Source organism: Lissotriton helveticus, chromosome 8 (genome assembly GCF_964261635.1).
Source record: "Lissotriton helveticus chromosome 8, aLisHel1.1, whole genome shotgun sequence".
Taxonomy (NCBI): Eukaryota; Metazoa; Chordata; class Amphibia; order Caudata; family Salamandridae; genus Lissotriton; species Lissotriton helveticus.
The window spans coordinates 1,207,711,925-1,207,733,530 of record NC_136069.1 but is presented as its reverse complement, the minus strand read 5'-3'; the positions used below and the strand labels follow the sequence as shown (position 1 = coordinate 1,207,733,530).

General features: G+C 42.0%; 1 long non-coding RNA gene across 1 annotated transcript; it reads right to left on the bottom strand.

Annotated features, from left to right (window-relative positions):
• Positions 1-19,708: 19,708 nt before the first annotated feature.
• On the bottom strand, positions 19,709-21,243 carry LOC144771929 (uncharacterized). The gene is made up of 2 exons (XR_013599550.1): positions 20,939-21,243; positions 19,709-20,222 (listed from the first exon to the last, which is right to left on the bottom strand). It is a non-coding gene; the product is annotated as an uncharacterized LOC144771929 (long non-coding RNA).
• Between the last annotated feature and the right edge of the window lie 363 nt (positions 21,244-21,606).

Sequence of the window (21,606 nt, the reverse complement as noted above, 5' to 3'; positions counted from 1 at the left end):
TGTGTGGTCTGTGACCTATGTTTTGATTGCAAAGAATTTGTGTTCAAAGATGTGAAAAATTAGCTCAAGCCTTTCAATAACTGTAACAGCTGCAACATTGTTTATGCAATTTTTTGTCCCTGTAATCTTATTTATGTGGGCCAGACTAAACAAAAAATCAAACTTCCAATCTCACAGCACCGGAGCCAGATTAAGTGCAGAACGGCCAATGCCCCTTTGGTGGATCATTTCATTGACAAGGGACATAATGAAAACGAAATTCGATGGACCGTGATTAGTCAAGTGACTTTACCCCTAAGAGCTGGTGACCTGACAAGAATGCTCAACAGGGAAGAGCTAAAATGGATACTAAAAATGGACAGTTTGAACTCTGTCTTACATCTCCAAGAAGACTGGACCAGCTAGATTTAAAGCCAGTCATGGCTCCCTCTGGTTACTCTTAATTCTTGAATGCTATTTGTGGCTTGTCAGACAAAATTAATCATGTAAATATGATGTCCATATGAAATGTAATTTCTGTTTTTAATCACTATTCCTTTCACTTGTTTTATAGACACTTCACTAATTGGCACTATCACCTATGACATAATTCACTCGCATTCCACCTATCAGCCCTTCATACCCTTCCCTTATAACGAACCATCGTCTATTTTCATGCCTTCCTCCCTAGCGCACCATTGTTTATGTTCATGCCCTCATCCTAACTCATCATCGTATCCCCTCCTCCATTTCCATGCTCTCAGTATGACCCATCAGACCCCACTTCCCTGAACATAACGTAGCTCCTCCCTCCAATCCCAGTCGCATTACAAAGGAAGTTACTACAGCCGACTGAACCGGTAAGAGCCCACGAGCAGTCTCCGTTTTTACCTTTTATCCCCACTAGAGATAACAGGGGCTTATACCACCCGTTTCTCTCCACACAGGCACTTCCAATTTACCGCGCTTTGACCCACGAGTCATCGGGGTCCATACCTGCACCCGATTGTGGTAAGACTCCCATCTGATGGCTCCGTTATTTTCCTTTATTGCGTGATTGTACCCATTTCACTGTTAATTCCCAATCTCCCCCCAGGGCTGCATACTCCTTATACCCAGCTAGGCTGCCTACACGAGGCAGACGTCCGGCTCAACCCGAGCCCTCTGAGGCTTCCACCTCGGTAAGCACCCCCTTCCTCACACTATCATCACGCGCCGGCTGCACAATGTTCCGCCTACTCCGCTCACGTGTCATTTTAAAACACAGCCTTCATAAATGCACCGTTTTTCACTTAGTCTTCATTGCGTCGCTTCCACTGCTTTCACTTTAACAGAATTTAGACACAATACGGAACAGACACCAAACTGAGGGCACCGACTTAACCATCCTTGTTATACGGCTGCCGCATTAAGAGCCTCAGCTCCCATCGCGTTGCCAGGTATGCTCACCTAGGTTCTTCCTACTCGACCTCACACGTTACTAGCCTCACTTACTGTCACTTGAAGGCCACGCGGGCACGCCGCTCACTTGACACTCCTTCTCGTGTTAAATGCTGTTGTGTACTCTCGGGCTCTCTTCGTGCTAGGAACAATCTCCTTCAAAGTCTTACCTAGTTCACTGGGCACATCTTCTTGTGGTTAAACGACATCTTGTAATTACGGGCATCTTCGAGCGTTTACTTCGATTTTAGTCACAACTCAAACTCACCTTGTGAAGTAAACATGGGGTTACCAAAACTTCTTTCACACTGCGTGCACAATCCACTTTACACCACTGCTCCTCTATATGAGAAGAGCAACACAGCCACTTGATTACTTTGTGTCTCCTTAGTGTCTTCTAATAAATGTAACTATGCCTTCTTTTTCCTTTCTTCTTCCCTCATAGGCAATAGAGGTTTTGTATTATTAGGCATTTAAATAATGTCCTGATGATCGTCCCCATGATTTAAAAGCGGGACCGAAACGCCGTCGACCTTTTGAGCACTTTACGTTTAAAAATGATATGTATTATGAATTTGTGAAAGTGCCTGCTTGAAAACTCTGTGTATCTGTAAAACTACAGAAAATTGCTGCTTTTGCCTAAAAGCCCTGTTTTGTTCTTCGCTCCACTCACTGTATTGATCTGTATGTGTTTGGGTACAGGCTTGTGCCCCACTACAGTGAATTACTGAAGGAATCTTTTTCCGTGCATCTTTCAATGAGTAAAGATTGAGACCTCTGTCCAGCGGGACATGTCAAATTGAAAATAGAACCGACTGTGGCTATATTTATTTTGTTTGAGTATTCCGTATGCATGGGACCACTGTTGTTTTGAAATAATATGTTCGCCGAGGTCCTGTGCTGACTCGTTTGGGGTCCCCTTTTTGACTTTAATATACATGTCATAACTGCGGCAAGATAGGGCATTGGAGGAATGAGTGTAAGTTAAACCCAAAAGTTAATCCGGAAAATAAATAATTGAATCCACAGGTGCAGAATGAGGTAAATCCACAGTCATTGCCACAGCAACAGGTAGTTACTCAGCAGAGTCAGGTAACAGTACCACCTCTCCCACAAAGTGTAAATCTCCAGAAATACAGTGCAGAGGCAGGATTCTACGGAGGAGAGCCGCTAAAAAGATCACCGCGTCCAGCTGCAATTCCGCAGTTCTGGTTGGGATCAGATGAAAATGAGTCAGATGAGAGCTGCTGACGGTGCCTAGGATAGGAAATGGAGTTCATGCTTGGCACAACTCTGGAGGTAGATCAGTCTGGTCCTTTTGTGAATGGAAAGGTGAATGGTGTAAATATTAACTTCCTAGTGGATACAGGTGCTCCCCGTTCAACCGGTAGAGGAGTAGAAATTCAAATTCTTCCTCTCTCAGGTGAGCGTGTCCAAGTTGTAGGTATAACTAATATGCAGATTAAAACAACACTCACTTAACCAGTGGAAGTGGAAATTAGAAATTTTAAAGAAATGTATTGGTTTTTAGTATGTGACAGCAATCCTGTTAATTTGCTTGGATCCGACATACTCTGTAAAATGAACGGTGCCATTTATTGTTCACCAGATGGCATTGCTTTCCAAACAGCAGATGATTACATACTGTATAAAATGACTATGTCAATCAATCAAGAAATGTATAGAGCGTGCTACTCACCCGTGGGAGTCTCAAGGAGCTGGGGGAGTGGGGCGGTGCTGCTACTGCTCGAACATCCAGGTCTTGAGGTACCTCCTGAAGGTGATGTGGTCCTGGGTCAGACGTAGGTGGGCAGGGAGGGAGTTCCATGTCTTGGCGGCCAGGTAGGATAACGATCTTCCTCCGGTGGTAGTTCGGCGGATCCGTGGGATGGCGGCGAGAGTGGCGGAGTGGAGGTGGCGGGTTGGAGTGTAGAACGTGAGGCGTCTTTTTAGGTATTCGGGTCCGGCGTTGTGGAGTGCTTTGTGTGCGTGGGTGAGGAGCATGAACATGATTTTTTTGTTGATGGGGAGCCAGTGCAGGTCTCTCAGGTGGGCGGTTATGTGGCTTTGTCGAGGGATGTCCAGTATGAAGCATGCGGATGCGTTCTGCATGCGCTGGAGTCTGTTCTGAAGTTTTGCTGTGGTTCCTGCGTATAGGGCATTTCCGTAGTCCAACCGGCTGGTGACGAGGGCCTTGGTGACCGTCCTTCTCGTTTCGGTGGGGATCCACCTGATGATCTTCCGATGCATGCACAGGGTGTTGAAGCATGAGGACGAGATGGCGTTGACTTGTTTGGACATGGTGAGCCAGGAGTCCAAGATAAATCCTAGGTTGCGTGCGTGGTCCGTGGGTGTCGGTGGGGAGACCAGAGCGATGGGCCACCAGGAGTCGTTCCAGGCAGATAGTTATTTTCCCAGGATGAGGACCTCCGTTTTGTCTGAGTTTAGCTTTAGGTGGGTGTATTTCATCCGTTCGGCGATGTCTTTCATTCCTTCCTGGAGGTTGATTCTGGCGGTGGCTGGGTCTTTGGTGAGGGAGAGGATCAGCTCGGTGTCGTCGGCGTAGTTGATGATGTTGAGGTTGTGTTTGCATATGATGGTGGCGAGGGGGCTTACATAGACATTGTAGAGGGTCGGGCTGAGTGAGGAGCCTTGGTGTATGCCGCAAATGATTTTGGTTGCCGCAGACCGGAAGGGAGGGAGGCGGACTCTCTGGGTTCTGTCGGAGACAAATGAGGTGATCCATTCCAGGGCCTTTCCTTGGATCCCTGTGTCGTAGCGGCGGGATCTTAGAGTTTGGTGGCAGACAGTATCGAAGGCGGCAGAGAGGTCTAGAATGATGAGGGCGGCGGTGTCCACGTTGTCGAGCATGGTCCTGATGTTGTCGGTGGCTGCAATGAGGGCGGTCTCGGTGCTGTGGTTGGCTCAGAAGCCTGACTGGGAAGGGTCAAGAGAGCCATTCCCTCGAGGATATATATCCTATTCAGATTCAGAGCAGGGTGAACTGTTTCCTGTGTTTGACAGAGAGAAAATCCCAAGAGTTAAAAGAAGTAGTCAAAGAGGAAGTGTGTGGACTTTACAGGAGAAGATATTGGCCTAATGATAGATTTGGGTCCTGTAAATATTTCAGTAAAAGAAGGAGCTATTTACCCAAATATCCCACAGTATACATCAACACCAGAAATAATTGAAGGAGTAACCCCTGTAATTGACAAAATGATTGAGCAAGGAATTCTGAAAGAAATAATGAGTAGCCCATGCAATTTACCTATAATGGGACTGAAAAAGCAAAATTGAACATATGAGATTTGTACAGGATTTAAGAAAGGTAAACAAAATTGTTGTCCCATGTTGTCCAATTGTACCAAATCCAGCTGTGATATTGTATCAGATTCCACATGATGCAGAATGGTACACAGTCATTGATTTATGTAATGCGTTCTTTACAGTTCCATTATATCCTGATAGTCAGCCAATTTACGCGCTCATGTTTGGTGAGTGTATTTTGGCATGGTGCCGAATTCCTCAAGGGTATACTGAGAGTCCCTCCACTTTTTATCAAATGCTGAAGAAATTATTAGAAAGTCTAAAAATGCCTGGGAAGTCTGTTTTTGTTCAATATATTGATGACCTATTAGTGGCATTAAGGACCAAAGATGCATGTGTTTGACACCATTGCATTGCTGAATCATTTGGTGGAAGGAGGATATGAAGTGTCTCCATCAAAATTACAGTTTTGCCCACAAGATTTATAATATCTAGGTCATAAGATTGGAAAAGTGATTAGACAAGTGACCTCAGAAAGAATCAGAATTATAAGAGGATTGAAGCCCCAAAAAACACAGAAGCAAGTGAGGATGTTTCTAGGAATGGTTGGTTACTGTCGTCAGTGGATAAGTGGATTTTCATTAATTGCAAAACCTTTACAGCGCTTGACAAAAGGAGATGTGAAAGATCCAATAGTGCTGAATGGAAAAGAGATGGAAGCATTTGAGCAGTTGAAAACTAGAGTGTTTGAAGCAGCAGCACCAGGCATGCCTGATTATGAGAAAGAACTCAAACTATATTGCAGTGAAAGAGAAGGGTGTGCATTATCAGTTCTGATACAGAGACACGGAAGAATGAGAAGACCAATTGCCTCCAGTTTTGGATCCAGTAGCTAAACCATTGCCTGGATGCTTGAAAGCAGTCGCTGCTACAAGTGTGAGTGTGAACAGCGTGAATACATAGTTATGAGATACCCAGTGAAAGTATATTTACCACAGTCAGTTGAAATCCTTCTCACTAGGACCAGAAGACAGTATTTGACAAATAGATATTTGACCAGATATGAAAAAGTAATTCTGGGTGCAGATAATGTGACAGTGGCAAGATGTGTAAATGTAAATTCTTCCACTTTGCTAGCTGATTCCTTGGATGTTGAAGTAAAAAATGAAGTTTATCATAAGTGTTTGGATACGCTTGAGTATTGTACCAAACCAAGACCTGACACTAAGGATGAACCTTTGGAAGAATCTGATTTTGTGATGTTTGTGGATGGTTCATGCCTGAGAACTGATGAAGGTGTTTTGTGCTGCATATGCTGTATGTACAGTGGCAGTTGTCATGGAAGCATCTTGTCTGAAAGGACTAAGTAAGTAAATTCTTTATTGCTCGGTTAATTAAAACCATTACAATGTATAACATTCTGAGACATTTAAAACAACTTTTAAGGAATGGGGAAGGAATAATAAGTAGTAAAAGGGGAGGGGAAGAGAATTTAAAAGACGCGTATGAAAACTATGTTACAAAAAGGCTGTCACTGTCTGAAAGGACTACATTCCGCTGAAGTGGCTGAACTGGTTGCTTTCATATGAGCATGCACATTGGGAAGAGGTGTCCTAATTACCATAGTGACTGATAGTCAGTATGGATTTGGAGTTGTTCATGATTATGGACAACAGTGGTCTCAAAGAGGATATATGACCTCTGAAGGATCACCTGTCAGAAATGTTGAATTTGTGAAAATGTTAATTGAGGTGATACAGCTGCCTAAGAGGATTGCTGTAGTGAAGTGTGCAGCTCACAAGAATGGAGATGACTATGGCACTGAAGGTAACAGGTTTGTTGACGCTATTGCTCAGTACCGTGCTAGAAATGTGGCTTCTATCAATCAAGAAAGAGAAAAAGAACATGTTTCAAGTCCTTTAATGCTTACTAACATAGTTGAGATTTGGCAGGAAGTGAGACAGTTGCAAGAAGGGGCAAGTGATGAAGAAAAAGATACATGGATAAAAGCAGGTTGCATACAAAGAGAAGATGACATTTGGGTGTTCAGAGATGAAAGACCAGTAATGCCTGATAGCATGATCTCTAACATGGCCCGAATGTACCAAGGTCAAGCTCATATTGGTCAAGATGCTATGATCAGGCTTTTTAGACAAACTTGGTATCATTCTAAGTTTAGGATGGTTGTTGAAAGTCTGTGCCAAAGATGTCTAGTGTGTCAATAGTTGAATCCAGGATGGAAAACTGTTGTAAGACTGGGAACCATAGGACAGAAGAGAGGTCTTTTTACTAGAATGCAGTTTGATTTCATTGAAATGCCACCATGCGATAGATTAAGATATGTTCTTGTAATCATTTGTTTAGTTTCACGATGGGTTGAGGCTTACCCCACAAGAAGAAATAATGGAGTCACTGTTGCAAAACTTCTTCTAAGAGAAATCATTCCACGGTTTGGCTTTCCCGTGACCAATGAGTCACTTTCAGAATGAATTGATACAATTGCTATGTGAAGCACCAGAAATTCGTCAGAAATTACATTGTGCTTACAGACCCGAGGCTTCCGGGGTAGTTGAACAAGTAAATGGAACAATCAAAAACAGACTGGAAAAAAATGTGTTTGGCCACAGGACTGAAATGGCCTGATGCTTTGCCACTTGTTCTAATGACCTTAAGGAGCATACCAGATAGAAAGACAGGATTGAGTCCTCATTAAATACTGATGGGAAGAGTAATGAGGCAAGTATTTGTACCAGTTGACAACCTATTGACTAGAAATGATGATATCATACCGGATTACTGCAAGAGCCTGTCTGACGTGGTGACTTCTGTATTTCACCAGGTTGGGATTGATGCAAGTACAAAAGAAAAGCATCCAGCTCATAATCGGAGTCCTGAAGACTGGGTTCGGATAAAAGTACACAGAAGGAGAAACTGTTTAGTTCCACACTGGAATAGACCACAACAAGTTATACTGTGAAGTGCGCTGGAGTAGAGATGGGTACACGCAAGTCAAACCATTAAAGTACCCAAACCTGAAAATCAGCATCTTGAAGAGGCAAATAGGAGTTCAGACCTCGACACTGAGGGTGAAACAGACCAAATTCCAGATCCTGAAGCTCGACCTGTACGTCGACATCTGGAAATATCAGACACAAGTTCAGCATCTGAAGGAGAGAATGAAATAGTTAAAATTCCAGATCATGAAGATCAACTTGAAAGTCGACATCTGGAAAAACCAAGTACCAGTTTGGACACTGACAATGGACAAAAGGAAACAGATAAATGTAAATTTTCTGAAGGACAAACAGAAATTATTTAAGACTGGAATGTAAATCTTGAAACGGGTGAAAAGGAAAAAAAACTCACGATAATGATGAGATTCTAAGTACCAGCTCTGGATATGTTCCTTGCAAAATAACTGAACTGATGAAAGGAAACACAGTTTCAGTTGATGAATCGGAAATAATAAAGTTCAGAATAAGAAGGTCTGAAACCGAGTCTGATGACAATGAAGGAGAAACAAAACTAAGGCAAAGCTCCAGAAAAAGAGCTTGGAGAGTTGAACGTGGAGTCATAGAGCCTGCAAATAAAAAGCCACGAAAAGGAGACTCTTGGCCTAAAGCTAATGAAAGACTGAGGTTCAAATTGATCAATATCAATAAAAATCAAGAGGAACAAGTGAATGAAATAACAAGCCAAAAGGATCTAATAAGAGATAATAAAGAGACCGTGCAAAGGCCGAAAAGAGTAAGGAGACCAAACCAAAAATATAAATCACCTGAATGGATGTATATATCGCTACCTACAATAGAGGAAGTTGAAAGTAGCCAAGAAAACCAAGACACTCTGGGTGAGTGAAAAGGTTAAAAAAAGACAAATTGTGCTAAACTGGACACTGAAAGGCGACAAAAGAAAGAAGTGAGAAATTCTAAAAAAGGATATTGTTATCACAGAAAAGAAAGATTTTTAAGGACACATATTTTTCATGTGCAAGAAGTAAAAGAAAAAATACTAGAGAGAAAAAAGGTTGAAGGACATTTGTTATATTGTGGAAAAAGCTGTGTAAATAACAAAAAAAAGCTTTAGTTAAAAATGTCTACTAATATCGTTAATAGATCAAAATGTGCTATTTTCCGTAAATGGTGTAGAATGTCTTTAAAATGAACAGGTTTATTAATGTTAGTATGGATTATTTTAGCAATAGTAATTTCTTTTAGACCAGGTTTTGAACATGCTGCACACAATAATAGTAAAAGTATAAAAAGACATGATTTAAAAAATGATGTGAAAATTGTTGATAATACTGAATTGCATAGCGATAGCTCTATCAGTGATTTTTCAAAGAATGCTTTTTCTAAACTTTTGTATAAATATGTTGAAACAATGGATATCAGGAACTGCTACGTCTGCATGCAGTTACCAGAATCTGTATCAGGGGGCGTGACTTACCATCACCTTCCTTTGACTTATGAAATAACAAGTAGTGTGTTAGCTAATTTATTTCATAAAACAGGTAAATTAGAATATTATTATTCTGATTCAGATGACACGTTTGCAACACTGCCAATTACACATGGACTGAACAAAATGAATACGGGTAAAGTTTTTTGCAAATATTTCCTTGAAACACAATAACTAACTTTAGAATATGCTTTTAGGTATAATTTAACCTATAAAATGCTTAATGAGGAAAACGTCTTCTTGGACATGGTAGAAGAAAGGAAAATCAGATATCAAAGGAAAGCAACTGAATGGAAATCAAAACCAAAAATGTGGAACTTTGAAGATGAAAACCTTGATAAGAACAATGTAAATGTAGCAATAGGTATATATACGTCACAACAAGGGAAATTGCGTATTTGTAGAGCTAACACTTTGTATGACAATTATTTTGTGGGTGCAAGTGAATGTAAAGATGCATACATTATCAGAGGGGGATGGGGATTTAAAGGTGGAAAAGATCCAATTTTTCCTGAAATTTATTTTTTATGTGGAAACAAAGCATATTATAGATTACCGGACCACTGGTATGGATCCTGTTATGTAGGTTTGGTCTTTCCAAGAAATATTTCATATAGATATAGGTTCTAATGGAATTCATGAGATAGGTAAAACATTAAGACGTAGAAGAAGGGAAAGTTTCTTAGAAATAGTAGGTGACATTTTTGGAGCATTGATACCAGCAGTGGGTATGTCTTTTAATGCAAATAAAATTTGACAATTGTCAACGATAATAGATCGTTTATCAACAGATACTGCCAGAGGACTTTTAATGGCAAATACTGAAATGGTTGCTATGAGAGCTATGGTGATGCAAAATTGACTTGCTCTTGATATATTATTGGCAAAACAAGGAGGAGTCTTTGGAATTTTATAGGTACAGTATGGTTGTACATATATCCGAGACAAAAGTCAGAATATTCAAAGGTATATTAGAAACATTACTGAATTACAGAAAGAAATTACTCCACTGGATGTTGATGGTGTTCTGTAGAAACTTGGTAAGAGTTTTTCTGCTGTAAAGTAGTGATTAGTAGAAATAGGTAAATTAATAATAGGGAAAGTGTTAATTCCATTAACTGCAATCGTTTTTATAGTACTAATATTGTGATTAGCGTGCAAATGTATTAGAAAAAGAAAAACTGAAAAATTGAGAAAAGAAAAAATAGAAGAAAATAAGGAAAGAGAACTTGAAATGGGTGAAATAGAGTTGGAGGAATATAAAGATAATGTGTATAATAATACAAGAAGATTGAATATGAAAAATACTAAAGTATAAAGTTAACCCAAATGAATGAACATGAAACATGTTTTTATTGAAATTTAATTGGGTGTTGTGTGGTGATAAAATCACCAAAGGGGGGAGTTGATGGAGCAAGGGAAAAGACAAAAAATGTTTGGGTACCCCTTGCAAAGTTAATCCCTCATAATGATAACATGTATTAACCATGTAGAGTATGCTAAATAATCAACCAAAAGCATACACAGAATAAAGTTACACGTGTAAAAACTAACTTGCTGATTTGCAAAAACTAATGTACTAATAATGTGAAGAAGTCATACTAATAGAGTGCAATAATATTTAAAAAAATAAATAAAGGTGTGTATTTGTGCTTCTGTCGAGTATTTGTGTAGCAAAGCGAATAAACTTGGTAAGTAAAAGACGCATATTTGTTGCTTTGGCTAGGTAACCCCTAACACGGATAATTAGAATAGTCGGAGGTAAAAATAAGGGCTAAAATTCTAAATCTAACGTCTGATGTGTTTTGTTTTCATAATATTTCCCATTGAGGCCCGAGCGGCCTAGTTCGAAAATGGCTGTTTATGCGAAACTTCGAGAAGTGGCTCCAGGCATGCGCTATTGTGCAAGAGATGCGTGAACGGCCTGTGCTCAGGGTAGAGATGTCAAGATCAGCTTGGCCTAACACATCAGAATTGTGCCAAAGGATGCTTAAATTTAAAAGCTTGGGAAACTTGTGTGCTGTAACTATATGATGTATAAAAGATACAAGGACAGGAAGACAGTTTGCAAAATAGACAATCTTGACCGTGTGGGAATATGCGAAGATGACATAGTGAAAATGTAAAACCGGTTTGGACAGAGAGGACATGAGGTGATCTCCACCACCCTTCCAATGGATCAATGAGAAATGAGTATGGACCCTAAAGTTTCAATTTTAAGATAGATACTTAGGGACAATGGGTATAAAAGAGCCTGTATGAAAGAGAGAAAAAGATGGTTCGGTGAAATTTTTGCGCACCATGACATGCTGTCGGACTGAACGAAATTTGGGTGCGGAAAGACTTTGACTTTTTTTAACTTTATATTTTGATGGGGCAAAGAATTGAATGCGGAGTCCTGATGGGAGGTAGACATTGAGGAGGTTAGAAAGACAGTTAGCTTGGAACCTGTTACGTTGTAATTCTGTGATCGTTTATGGCCAATTGGTCATATAATTTCAACATTTCTATATTTTAATGTACTAATAAATGTTAAGATTTGGAATAAATATGCTAATTTTTCATGACTACATTTTAGATAAATGTTCTCTATAAAATTATATGAGTCTATGTTTTCATTTAAATAAAAGACTTAATGAGTTAGAAAAGAAAGAAGAATGGGAATATTGTGATTGTGCTGGTCTTAATTGCCATCAACTAACTTCTACTAGCTGATCCATATATATATATATATAACCTACTGGCGGTCGCCAGTAGGTAGTTATAGTTAGGACCTAGTTTCCATAGGAAATCCACAACATTCTATTGGGAATAACTTTAACGCCGGTTGATGAATCTTCGTGAATTTCTCAAAGGAGATGGCCCGCTCCGCTCCTTCCCTGAAAGTTTTGGGGGGATTCAACAAGTGGGGGCTGAGAAAAAAGGGGGTCCCAAAACATGTTTTTTCCATGTTATTTTCCATAGGACGATTAGACACGGCTACAGCCCGAACTGTTGAACGGAATTACAAAAAATTTGGCAAAATGGTAGAGTCTGATTCGCAGATCACACTTTTGCTTAAATGGTGTAAATCCCTCCAGTAGTTATTGAGAAAATAAAAAGAAAAAATATATATATATCTAGAAGCGCGCACCGTGCACGCACCGTGCGTGCACCTGTGCGCGCACCCTGCGCGTATCGGGTGTGCGCGAGAGGAATTCTGATTTGCTGTTACACGTCTGTCAACATTCCAATCGGTGGAAACCAGGAAGTGTTGGCTGCCGTTTTGTCACTCGGAGGCAGAAGAGAGCCAAAAACAAAATTGGAGAACGTGAAAAGGGGGCAGGGTAGAGACTCCCTGACCCCCTAGGCCTTCTCAGGGGGTCCCTGAAGGACCCCGAATGGCAAAAAAAAACATTTTTTGTTTTTAAAAAAATTGCGAGGTGCGCGCACGGTGCACGCACCCTCGAGGCAGAAAAGAATCAAAAACAAAAGTGGAGAACATGAAAAGGGGGCAGGGTAGAGACTCCCTGACCCCCTAGGCCTTCTCAGGGGGTCCCTGAAGGACCCCGAAGGGCAAAAAAAAATTTTAAAACCAAAAAATTACAAGGTGCGCGCACGATGCACGCACCCGTATGGGCATGGTGCGCGCATGTCGGCAAAAAAAAGACAAAAAAAATACAGTTAAATAACAAGTTTGAGTGTTTAGATGTTGGTTGGCTCTAAAAAGAGCCGTTGTATTCATTGAGTGTTTTTTGTACCTACAAGTAAGTACCGATGCAGAGTCTAAAGTTGAAGAGGAAGACTCTGTTTCCCTCATCTGTGAAATGTACACCGTCGCCTCTATAAATGCCTTGCATGTTGTAACGCAAGTTGTTGTGGTATATAGAACCCATACCATAGTCTCTGATGAAAGCAGAAACAGACTTATTTACATGTTTCCTTGCTTTCTCAATTTGTGGACAATATTGGTTGGATCAGTTTCATTTTTGCCTTTGGCATATAATAGAATATACAATGGCAGTTTGTGGAAAAAGTGACATCAATTGCCCAAAGGTGTCCTTAAAAGCATTTCCAGAACAACCCCAGTCAAAGTGCCTAGGTCATTGCCACCACAGTGCACAATTATGAGGTCAGGGTGTGGGAGATGCAAAAAGGATTTTACCAATGGCATCAATTGGTGACATCTCAATCCTCTCTGGCCAATCCACTTAATATCCACATTTTGTAAATCAAGGTTGAGAAAGCATCTATTTGCTGCATACCTTTCACTCCAGAAAATATAGCTATGTCCTGAATCCACACTCTAAGCATCTTGAAGGGAGATGCGGTTGTGTTCATATGGGCTCTGGAAATAAAAATGGCATTTTGAAAAGTAGGAGTTTAGAAAAAAATGTGGATGAGATTCAGTGCACTTGAAAAAAAAAAGAAATGATTGGTGGTTTCTGAAAATTTAACATTGAAAACTAGGGTGTATGGTATTGTTTTTTAAAAGGAAAAATGCTAATGGTTGAGAAGAAGTCATTGAAAGGAACATTGCACAGGATAGCTGGTGTATTGAGAAGTCAAACACCCTTGCTGGTTTGATTTGCAGATGAACTTTTCACCTGTGTGTTCAGTTAGGTGTTCTATGGAGTGTTACCATGGTAACAGGCAGAGAGAGCAGTGGGGGAAGGTTGAATATTTTGTGAGATTGAAAGAGTTGCAATGTGGAACCAATTAAAGTGGTAGTTTGGTTTTGAATTCGTGTGGGAAGAAATTTCATTGGTTATCTACATGAATATGTGTGGAAAATGAGAGGGAAGCAATGCTATTCAATGGTTCAAGTGACTGCTGCACAATTCAGAGATGCTGCTTAAGAAAATTTGGTGTGCGATTGACACTGTTCTAAATCTACAAAAGGATTATTAAAGGTGAGTTGTTAATTTGTAAAGGGATCTATGTTGTGCACTTTAAGTTAAAAAGAAAAATGTGTTCTAAAGTAGAAGCAGGAGTTTATTTGTATACAGTCTGATTCTGAATTTGCCTGCTTTGAGAAAAACATTGTGATAGGAGCATTTGGTATGTTAATGTGTTTGAGGATATGCAGTACAGTGCTGTTGTTAAAAATGTAGAGTGTGTACATGAAGTGGTCTAACCACTCACACACTTGTATATCAGGGTTAGAATTCTCCGATAGTCTCCTTGCAGTCTAGTAAATATTCTGAGAGTGCTGCAGAAATGCCATAAAAAATCTTTCAGTAGCATGTGGCAGAATAATTTGCTTAGTTGATGTGTTTAAAAATTATGGGAATACATGTACATATGGAGTGAGTCAGGCTTTAGGACATGCAGTGAATTATAGTCCTAGCACTTGCATGATACTATACACTGCCCAAACACAACTGCATTGTTCTAAACTCAGAAATATCAGTCTCAACTTGACCCCCTACACTGCCTGACCACAACTGCACTGTCCTAAAGACTGAAACACCATCCCTAGCAAAACATGCTAAACTCTTTCAACACTACTGCACTGCTCTAAACCCTGAAACAGCACTCCCAGCAAGACCCTCTTTCACTGTAGTAATTATTTTACTGAATTGCAAGGGATACTGTCATGTTTCTAGGATCACAGTGTGAGTCAGTATTCATTTCAGAAAATTGTGGCAGAATAATTTGCTTAGTTGATGTGTTTAAAAATATAGGAATACATGTACTCAGGAAGTGAGTCACGCTTTAGGACATGTAGTGCTAGAAAGTCCTATGCAGCATGTGTGTCAGGCCTCTTAAATTCCCAAATAGTCTCCATGCTGTGTAATAGAGATCCTGGGTGTGCTGCACTAATGCCATAGAAAATCTTTCAGTAGCACGTAGTTATCATTTCAGTGAATTTTCATTTCTACATTCTCAGTCCCACCTTGACCTCCTACACTGCCTGAACACCACTGCACTGTCCTAAACCCTGAAACACCATCCCTAGGAAAACCTGCTAAACTCTTTCAACACTACTGCACTGCTCTAAACCCTGAAACAGCACTCCCAGCAAGACCACCTTTCACTGTAGTAATCATTGCACTGAATTGCAAGGGATACTGTCATGTGTCTAGATCACAGTGTGAGTCAGTATTCATTTCAGAAAAATGTGGCAGAATAATTAGCTTAGTTGATGTGTTTAAAATATGGGAATACATGTACTCATGAAGTGAGTCAGGCTTTTGGACATTTAGTTGTAGAAAGTCCTATGCTGCATGTGTTTCAGGCCTCTTAATTCCCAAATAGTCTCCATGCTGTGTAATAAAGATCCTGGGTGTGCTGTAGAAATGCCATAACAACTCTTTCTGTAGCATGTAGTAATCATGTCAGTGAATTTTCATTTCTACATTCTCAGTCTCACCTTGACCTCCTACACTGCCTGAACACCACTGCACTGTCCTAAACCCTGAAACACCATCCCTAGCAAAACATGCTAAACTCTTTCAACACTATTACACTGCTCTAAACCCTGAAACAGCACTCCCAGCAAGACCCTCTTTCACTGTAGTAATCATTTTACTGAATTGCAAGGGATACTCAGGTAGATTCATGAAGCCAAAATCGGCTCGCAAAGGGCCAGATTCCGAGAATCTGGCCCTTTGCGAGCGCTATTTTTGCATTTGGGATTCATCATCCCAAATGCAAAAATCGCAAATATAGAATTCGCTAAATTGTGAAGAATCGCATTTAAGGAATCTCAATTAGAGATTCTTTAAATGCTATTCATGAACCTTTTTAAAATTGCGAATTCGCAATATGGGGCCGCTATTTACTGAGAAGTGTAACTTCGTGGTAAATAGCGAAAACTTAGAAAAATGCACTTTAGTGCATTTTTCTAAGTTGCATGTTACACACACACATGTCCTTTGGACATGTGTGTGCACAACACCAGTGTACATTTGCATTTCAGGGGTGCTACAGGGTGTCCTTTGGACACCCTGGCACCCTTGAAATCGCTTCCTTATTTGCGATTCGCTAATTGTGAATCACAAATAAGGAATGACTCCCCATTCATTCTGAATTGGAAAGCCATTCCTTATTTGCGATTCTCAATTAGCGAATAGCAAATAAGGAAGCAGTAGAAATCGCAAAATAAATTGCGATTTCTACATGCATCCCGTTTTGCGCGTCTTTAATAGCGATTCCTTAATATTCGCAATTAAGGACTCGCAAAAGAGGACTTTGATGAATCTGGGGGACTGTCATGTGTCTAAGATCACAGTATGAGTCAGTATTCATTTCAGAAAATTGTGGCAGAATAATTTGCTTAGGTGATGTGTTTAAAAATATGGGAATGGATGTACTCATGAAGTGAGTCAGGCTTTAGGACATGTAGTGCTAGAAAGTCCTATGCAGCATGTGTGTCAGGCCTCTTAATTCCCAAATAGTCTCCATCCTGTGTAATATAGATCCTGGATGTGCTGTAGAAATGCCATAGCAACTCTCTCTGTAGCATGTAGTAATCATATCAGGGAATTTTCAATTCTATATTCTCAGTCTCACCTTGACCTCCCACACTGCCTGAACACCACTGCAGTGTCCTAAAGCCTGAAACACTATCCCTAGCAAAACACGCTAAACTCTTTCAACACTACTGCACTGCTCCAAACCCTGAAACAGCACTCCCAGCAAGACCCTCTTTCACTGTAGTAATCATTTTACTGAATTGCTAGGGATACTGTCATGTGTCTAAGATCACAGTGTGAGTCAGTATTCACTTCAGAAAATTGTGGCAGAATAATTTGCTTAGTTGATGTGTTTAACAATATGGGAATACATGTACTCATGAAGTGAGTCAGGCTTTAGGACATGTAGTGCTAGAAAGTCCTATGCAGCATGTGTGTCAGGCCTCTTAATTCCTAAATAGTCTCCATGCTGTGTAATAAAGATCCTGGGTGTGCTGTAGAAATGCCATAGCAACTCTCTCTGTAGCATGTAGTAATCATTTAAGTGAATTTTCATTTCTACATTCTCAGTCTCACCTTGATCTCCTACACTGCCTGAACACCACTGCAGTATACGAAAGCCTGAAACACCATCCCTAGCAAAACATGCTAAACTATTTCAACACTATTGCACTGCTCTAAACCCTGAAACAGCACTCCCAGCAAGACCCCCTTCCACTGTAGTAATCATTTTACTGAATTGCAAGGGATACTGTCATGTGTCCAAGATCACAGTGTGAGTCAGTATTCATTTCAGAAAATGTTGGCAGAGTAATTTGCTTAGTTGATGTGTTTAAAAATATGGGAATACATGTACTCATGAAGTGAGTCAGGCTTTAGGACATGTAGTGCTAGAAAGTCCTATGCAGCATGTGTGTCAGGCCTCTTAATTCCCAAATAGTCTCCATGCTGTGTAATAAAGATCCTGGGTGTGCTGTAGAAATGCCACAGCAACTCTCTCTGTAGCATGTATTAATCATTTCAGTGAATTTTCATTTCTACATTCTCAGTCTCACCAAGTCCTCCTACACTGCCTGAATACCACTACACTGTCCTAAACCCTGAAACACCATTCCTAGCAAAACATGCTAAACTCTTTCAACACTACTGCACTGCTCTAAACCCTGAAACAGCACTCCCAGCAAGATCCTCTTTCACTGTAGTAACCATTTTACTTAATTGCAAGGGATACAGCCATGTGTCTAAGATCACAGTGTGAGTCAGTATTCATTTCAGAAAAATGTGGCAGAATAATTTGCTTTGCTGATGTGTTTAAAAATATGGGAATACATGTACTCATGAAGTGAGTCAGGCTTTAGGACATGTAGTGCTACAAAGTCCTATGCAGCATGTTTGTCCGGCCTCCTAATTCCCAAATAGTCTTCATACTGTATAATAAAGATCCTGGGTGTGCTGTAGAAATGCCATTGCAACTCTCTCTGTAGCATATAGTAATCATTTCAGTGAATTGCAAGGGATATTTTGATTTGTCTAGAATCAGAATGTGAGTCAGTGTGTTTTTGGGAATATTGAGAAAGAATCACTAGCTCGGTGCATATGTTTGCAGACATGTGAATACATGTACTCATGGAGTGAGTCAGGCTTTAGGACATGTAGTGCTTTATACTTTTATCCCTTGCATGATACCATACACTCCCAAGCACAACTGCATTGCTCTAAACTCAGAAATATCAGTCCCACCTTGACCCCCTACACTGCCTGAACACCACTGCACTGTCCTAAACCCTGAAACACCATCCCTAGAAAAACCTGGTAAATTTTTTCAACACTACTGCACTGCTGTAAACCCTGAAACACCATGCTCAGCGAATGCCCCAATAATGTTCAAACACCATTGCACTGCCCTAAACCCTGAAACAGCACTCCCTGCATAATCTCCTACACTGCCCAAACACTGCTGCTGTGCCTTAAAATTACTTATGTAGTGAACCAGACTTTACAACATATAGGGCCAGATGTAGGTAAATAATATTTACCGACCTCTTAAATACCGAGTCATACCGACTCGGTATTACCGAGGAGGAAAATGAGATGTAGGTAACAATGACGGTATAAAATACCGACTCGGAACCTGTCGGTACTCGGAAACGGTATTTACCGACTCGGAATATACCTACACGGTAAAATCCGAGACGGAAAAACCAAAACCGATCCACCGGTGCCATGGCCCATAGGAATGAATGGCAACTTCCGACCCGGAAAATACCGAGTCGGGAAAAACCGACCCGGTATTTACCGTGTCGGAACTATCCGCCGAAGAATTTGAAACTGACAAACATGTGTGCCTGTGAACCAATCAGGTACTTCAACCACACCCAAATTCCAAGCCACAGGGGAACTAACCAATCAGATCCAAGCACCACACCCCAGTACCTGGGACAGGCCACGCCCATGCAGGTGCAGAAACAAACAGTCAGGAGAGCAGGAGGACAGAGTGTGGAGCAGCCTTTCCTGACACAAACTACACAGCAAGATGGAGAGCCAGGAGGCACAGAGAGAAGCTGCTGAGCGCAAAAGGAAGCAGAAGTTCAGCCAGGAGGAACTGCAGGTGCTGATTTCGGAGGTTGTCAGACATTATGGGAAAATATTTGGAAAGCAAACTCTGCATGTTGCTGAATCAATCAAGCGCAGCACCTGGTTGGACATACAAGGCAAGGTAAATGCCATTGGTGTCACCCACCGTGACCTTGAAGACCTAAAAAAACGGTGGTATGACATCCGCATAATCACCAAAAAAAAGCTTGCTGCCCACCGCAAGGAAAGTGCTGCTACAGGAGGCGGAAGAAACAGAGCCCCCAGACTCACCGACATTGAGGAGATGGTCGCTACAACCCTTGAGAAGGAATGTATACACGGAATAGGAGACGCAGACAGCTCAGCAAGAGGAGCAAAGAAAGCAGGTAAGATGCAGGAACAATATCATTTACCCTTTTACCTATTCCCCTCACAGGATAAATCAGACTCCACAACAGGTTTAACTAATGTCCTGCAATGCATCCTGGGAAATGTAGTCATGTGTAGATACCTCAGAGCAGTCAGCGTGCATTGCAGCAAGGGGAGCAACAGACAAGTAGCATAGGCAAATGAGAGACAGGCAAATGTGCAATAGAAGTGTATTTAATCTCATGACACAGGTGAACAACATTACTGACACAATGTCCATGTCTGTCCACAGGAGAGTCAAAGCGCAGCACAGCTGAGGTCAGAGAGAAGAGGAGGGAAGGAGCCGGACCTAGCACTTCTCACGGAGGGCAGGACCAAGAGCAGGCTGCCCCGATACCTGAGGAGGCAACTGCTGAATATCCACGTTCCCCTCTCCTATTTGGTAGTCAGGACACAGGAGCGGCAGAACTATCACCCACCCCCACATCACCATCCCCAGTGCTGGGAAGAGTCAGGAGCCATGATGTGCCCCCTCGCAGAATACTGCAAACATCATCGGAGGAGGAGGAGGTGGAGGGTGACACACAGGACAGAGGCAACACCGAGCAGCAGCCCAGTCCCAGAGTCACGCGGGCCAGTGTCCGAGGGCGACGGCCACGGGAGGTAGAGGATGTGCGGCAAGTCCAAGGTGTCTTCTGCGGACTGGAGGCCACCATGGTGAAGGTGCAGCGCCTGCAGGCAAAAGCAATGATGGGGGTTCAGAGGCACGCACGCACAACTAACAATAAACTGGAAGCAGTAGGCAAGGGCATAGGGGACATGGCAGAAGGCATACAATCCATGGCGTCAGGAATTTCAGATATCACACAGTGCATGACTGTCCTGTGTGACAAATTGGACAGGGACCATTTGGAGAGACGCAAGGCCCGTGTGGATGTGCGCCAGCAAACCAAGGCCCTGAACAGGTTTGCAACTGCTACCACTCTGCTGTGCAGACGGTCAGTCACGATGCAGGATGCCATAGTGCAGTGCTGCACCAATTTAAGTGAAGGTATGGCCAGGATGACCACTGCCATGGAGCTAGTGCTCGCGCATCAGACTGGCACTGGAGGCGACACTTGTGCTGCCGAAAGCGAGGGGTCCACCAGCAGGAGTGGTGCAAGCACTCCTGTGCATGACTTACGGAGGAGTGGCAGGCGTGGGGGAAGTTTGACAGGCCAGCGTGAGGACATAGGCTCACAGCCACAGCAGCCCCGCCCTGTGGCCCGTGGCCACAAACAATGACTTTGCACTCCACCCAAGGCTGTAGTCACGGTGGTGTGAACCGTGACAACACACTCATGGAGTGTTAGTATTAGTGAGCCCAATGTGAGCTAACAATGCTGTGGCGTAGTGATTATTAAACTACTTACACAAAGTTACATTCATGCCTGTGTCTCTTTACTCACTCAGAAATATTGTTGTGTAACCTCTGCCCGTCTCAGTCTCCCATCTGTAGCTGCTGCTGCCACTGTGGCTTGGGGCTCTGCCACCTCTGGGTCGTCATCAATGTCCTCATGAAATGTGAGCTCCACCTCAGTGCCTTGCTTGGTGGCGAGATTATGCAACATTGCACAGGTCGCTATTATTTTGCAGCAGATGATTGGGGTGTACTGCCGTGCACCTCCACTCTTATGGAGGCAGCGAAACCTGCTCTTTAGGAGTCCAAATGTGCGCTCAACTACGTTTCGTGTGGATCTGTGAGCCACGTTGTATCGCCTTTCACTCCTGGTGGATGGGTTGAGGTAGGGAGTGAGCACGAAGGACCGCAGGGCATATGCACTGTCGCCTAGGGGGAGAAAGATAGACATTAATTGCAAGTACTTGAGACGTAGATCTGATGTGAGTGTCAGGGTGTGTCAATGTGATTTACCTAGCAGGTATCCATTTCCAAATTCTCCGGCAAGTAGGCGTGTGTATATTCCACTGTTCTGGAATATGTATGAATCATGGGTACTTCCGGGGAACTTGGCTACGATGTCAGTGATGAGGTTACCTGCATTACATATGACCTGGACGTTGATGGAGTGCGTCGATTTGCGATTCCTGTATATGTGCTCTGTGGCTGCAGGTGGAC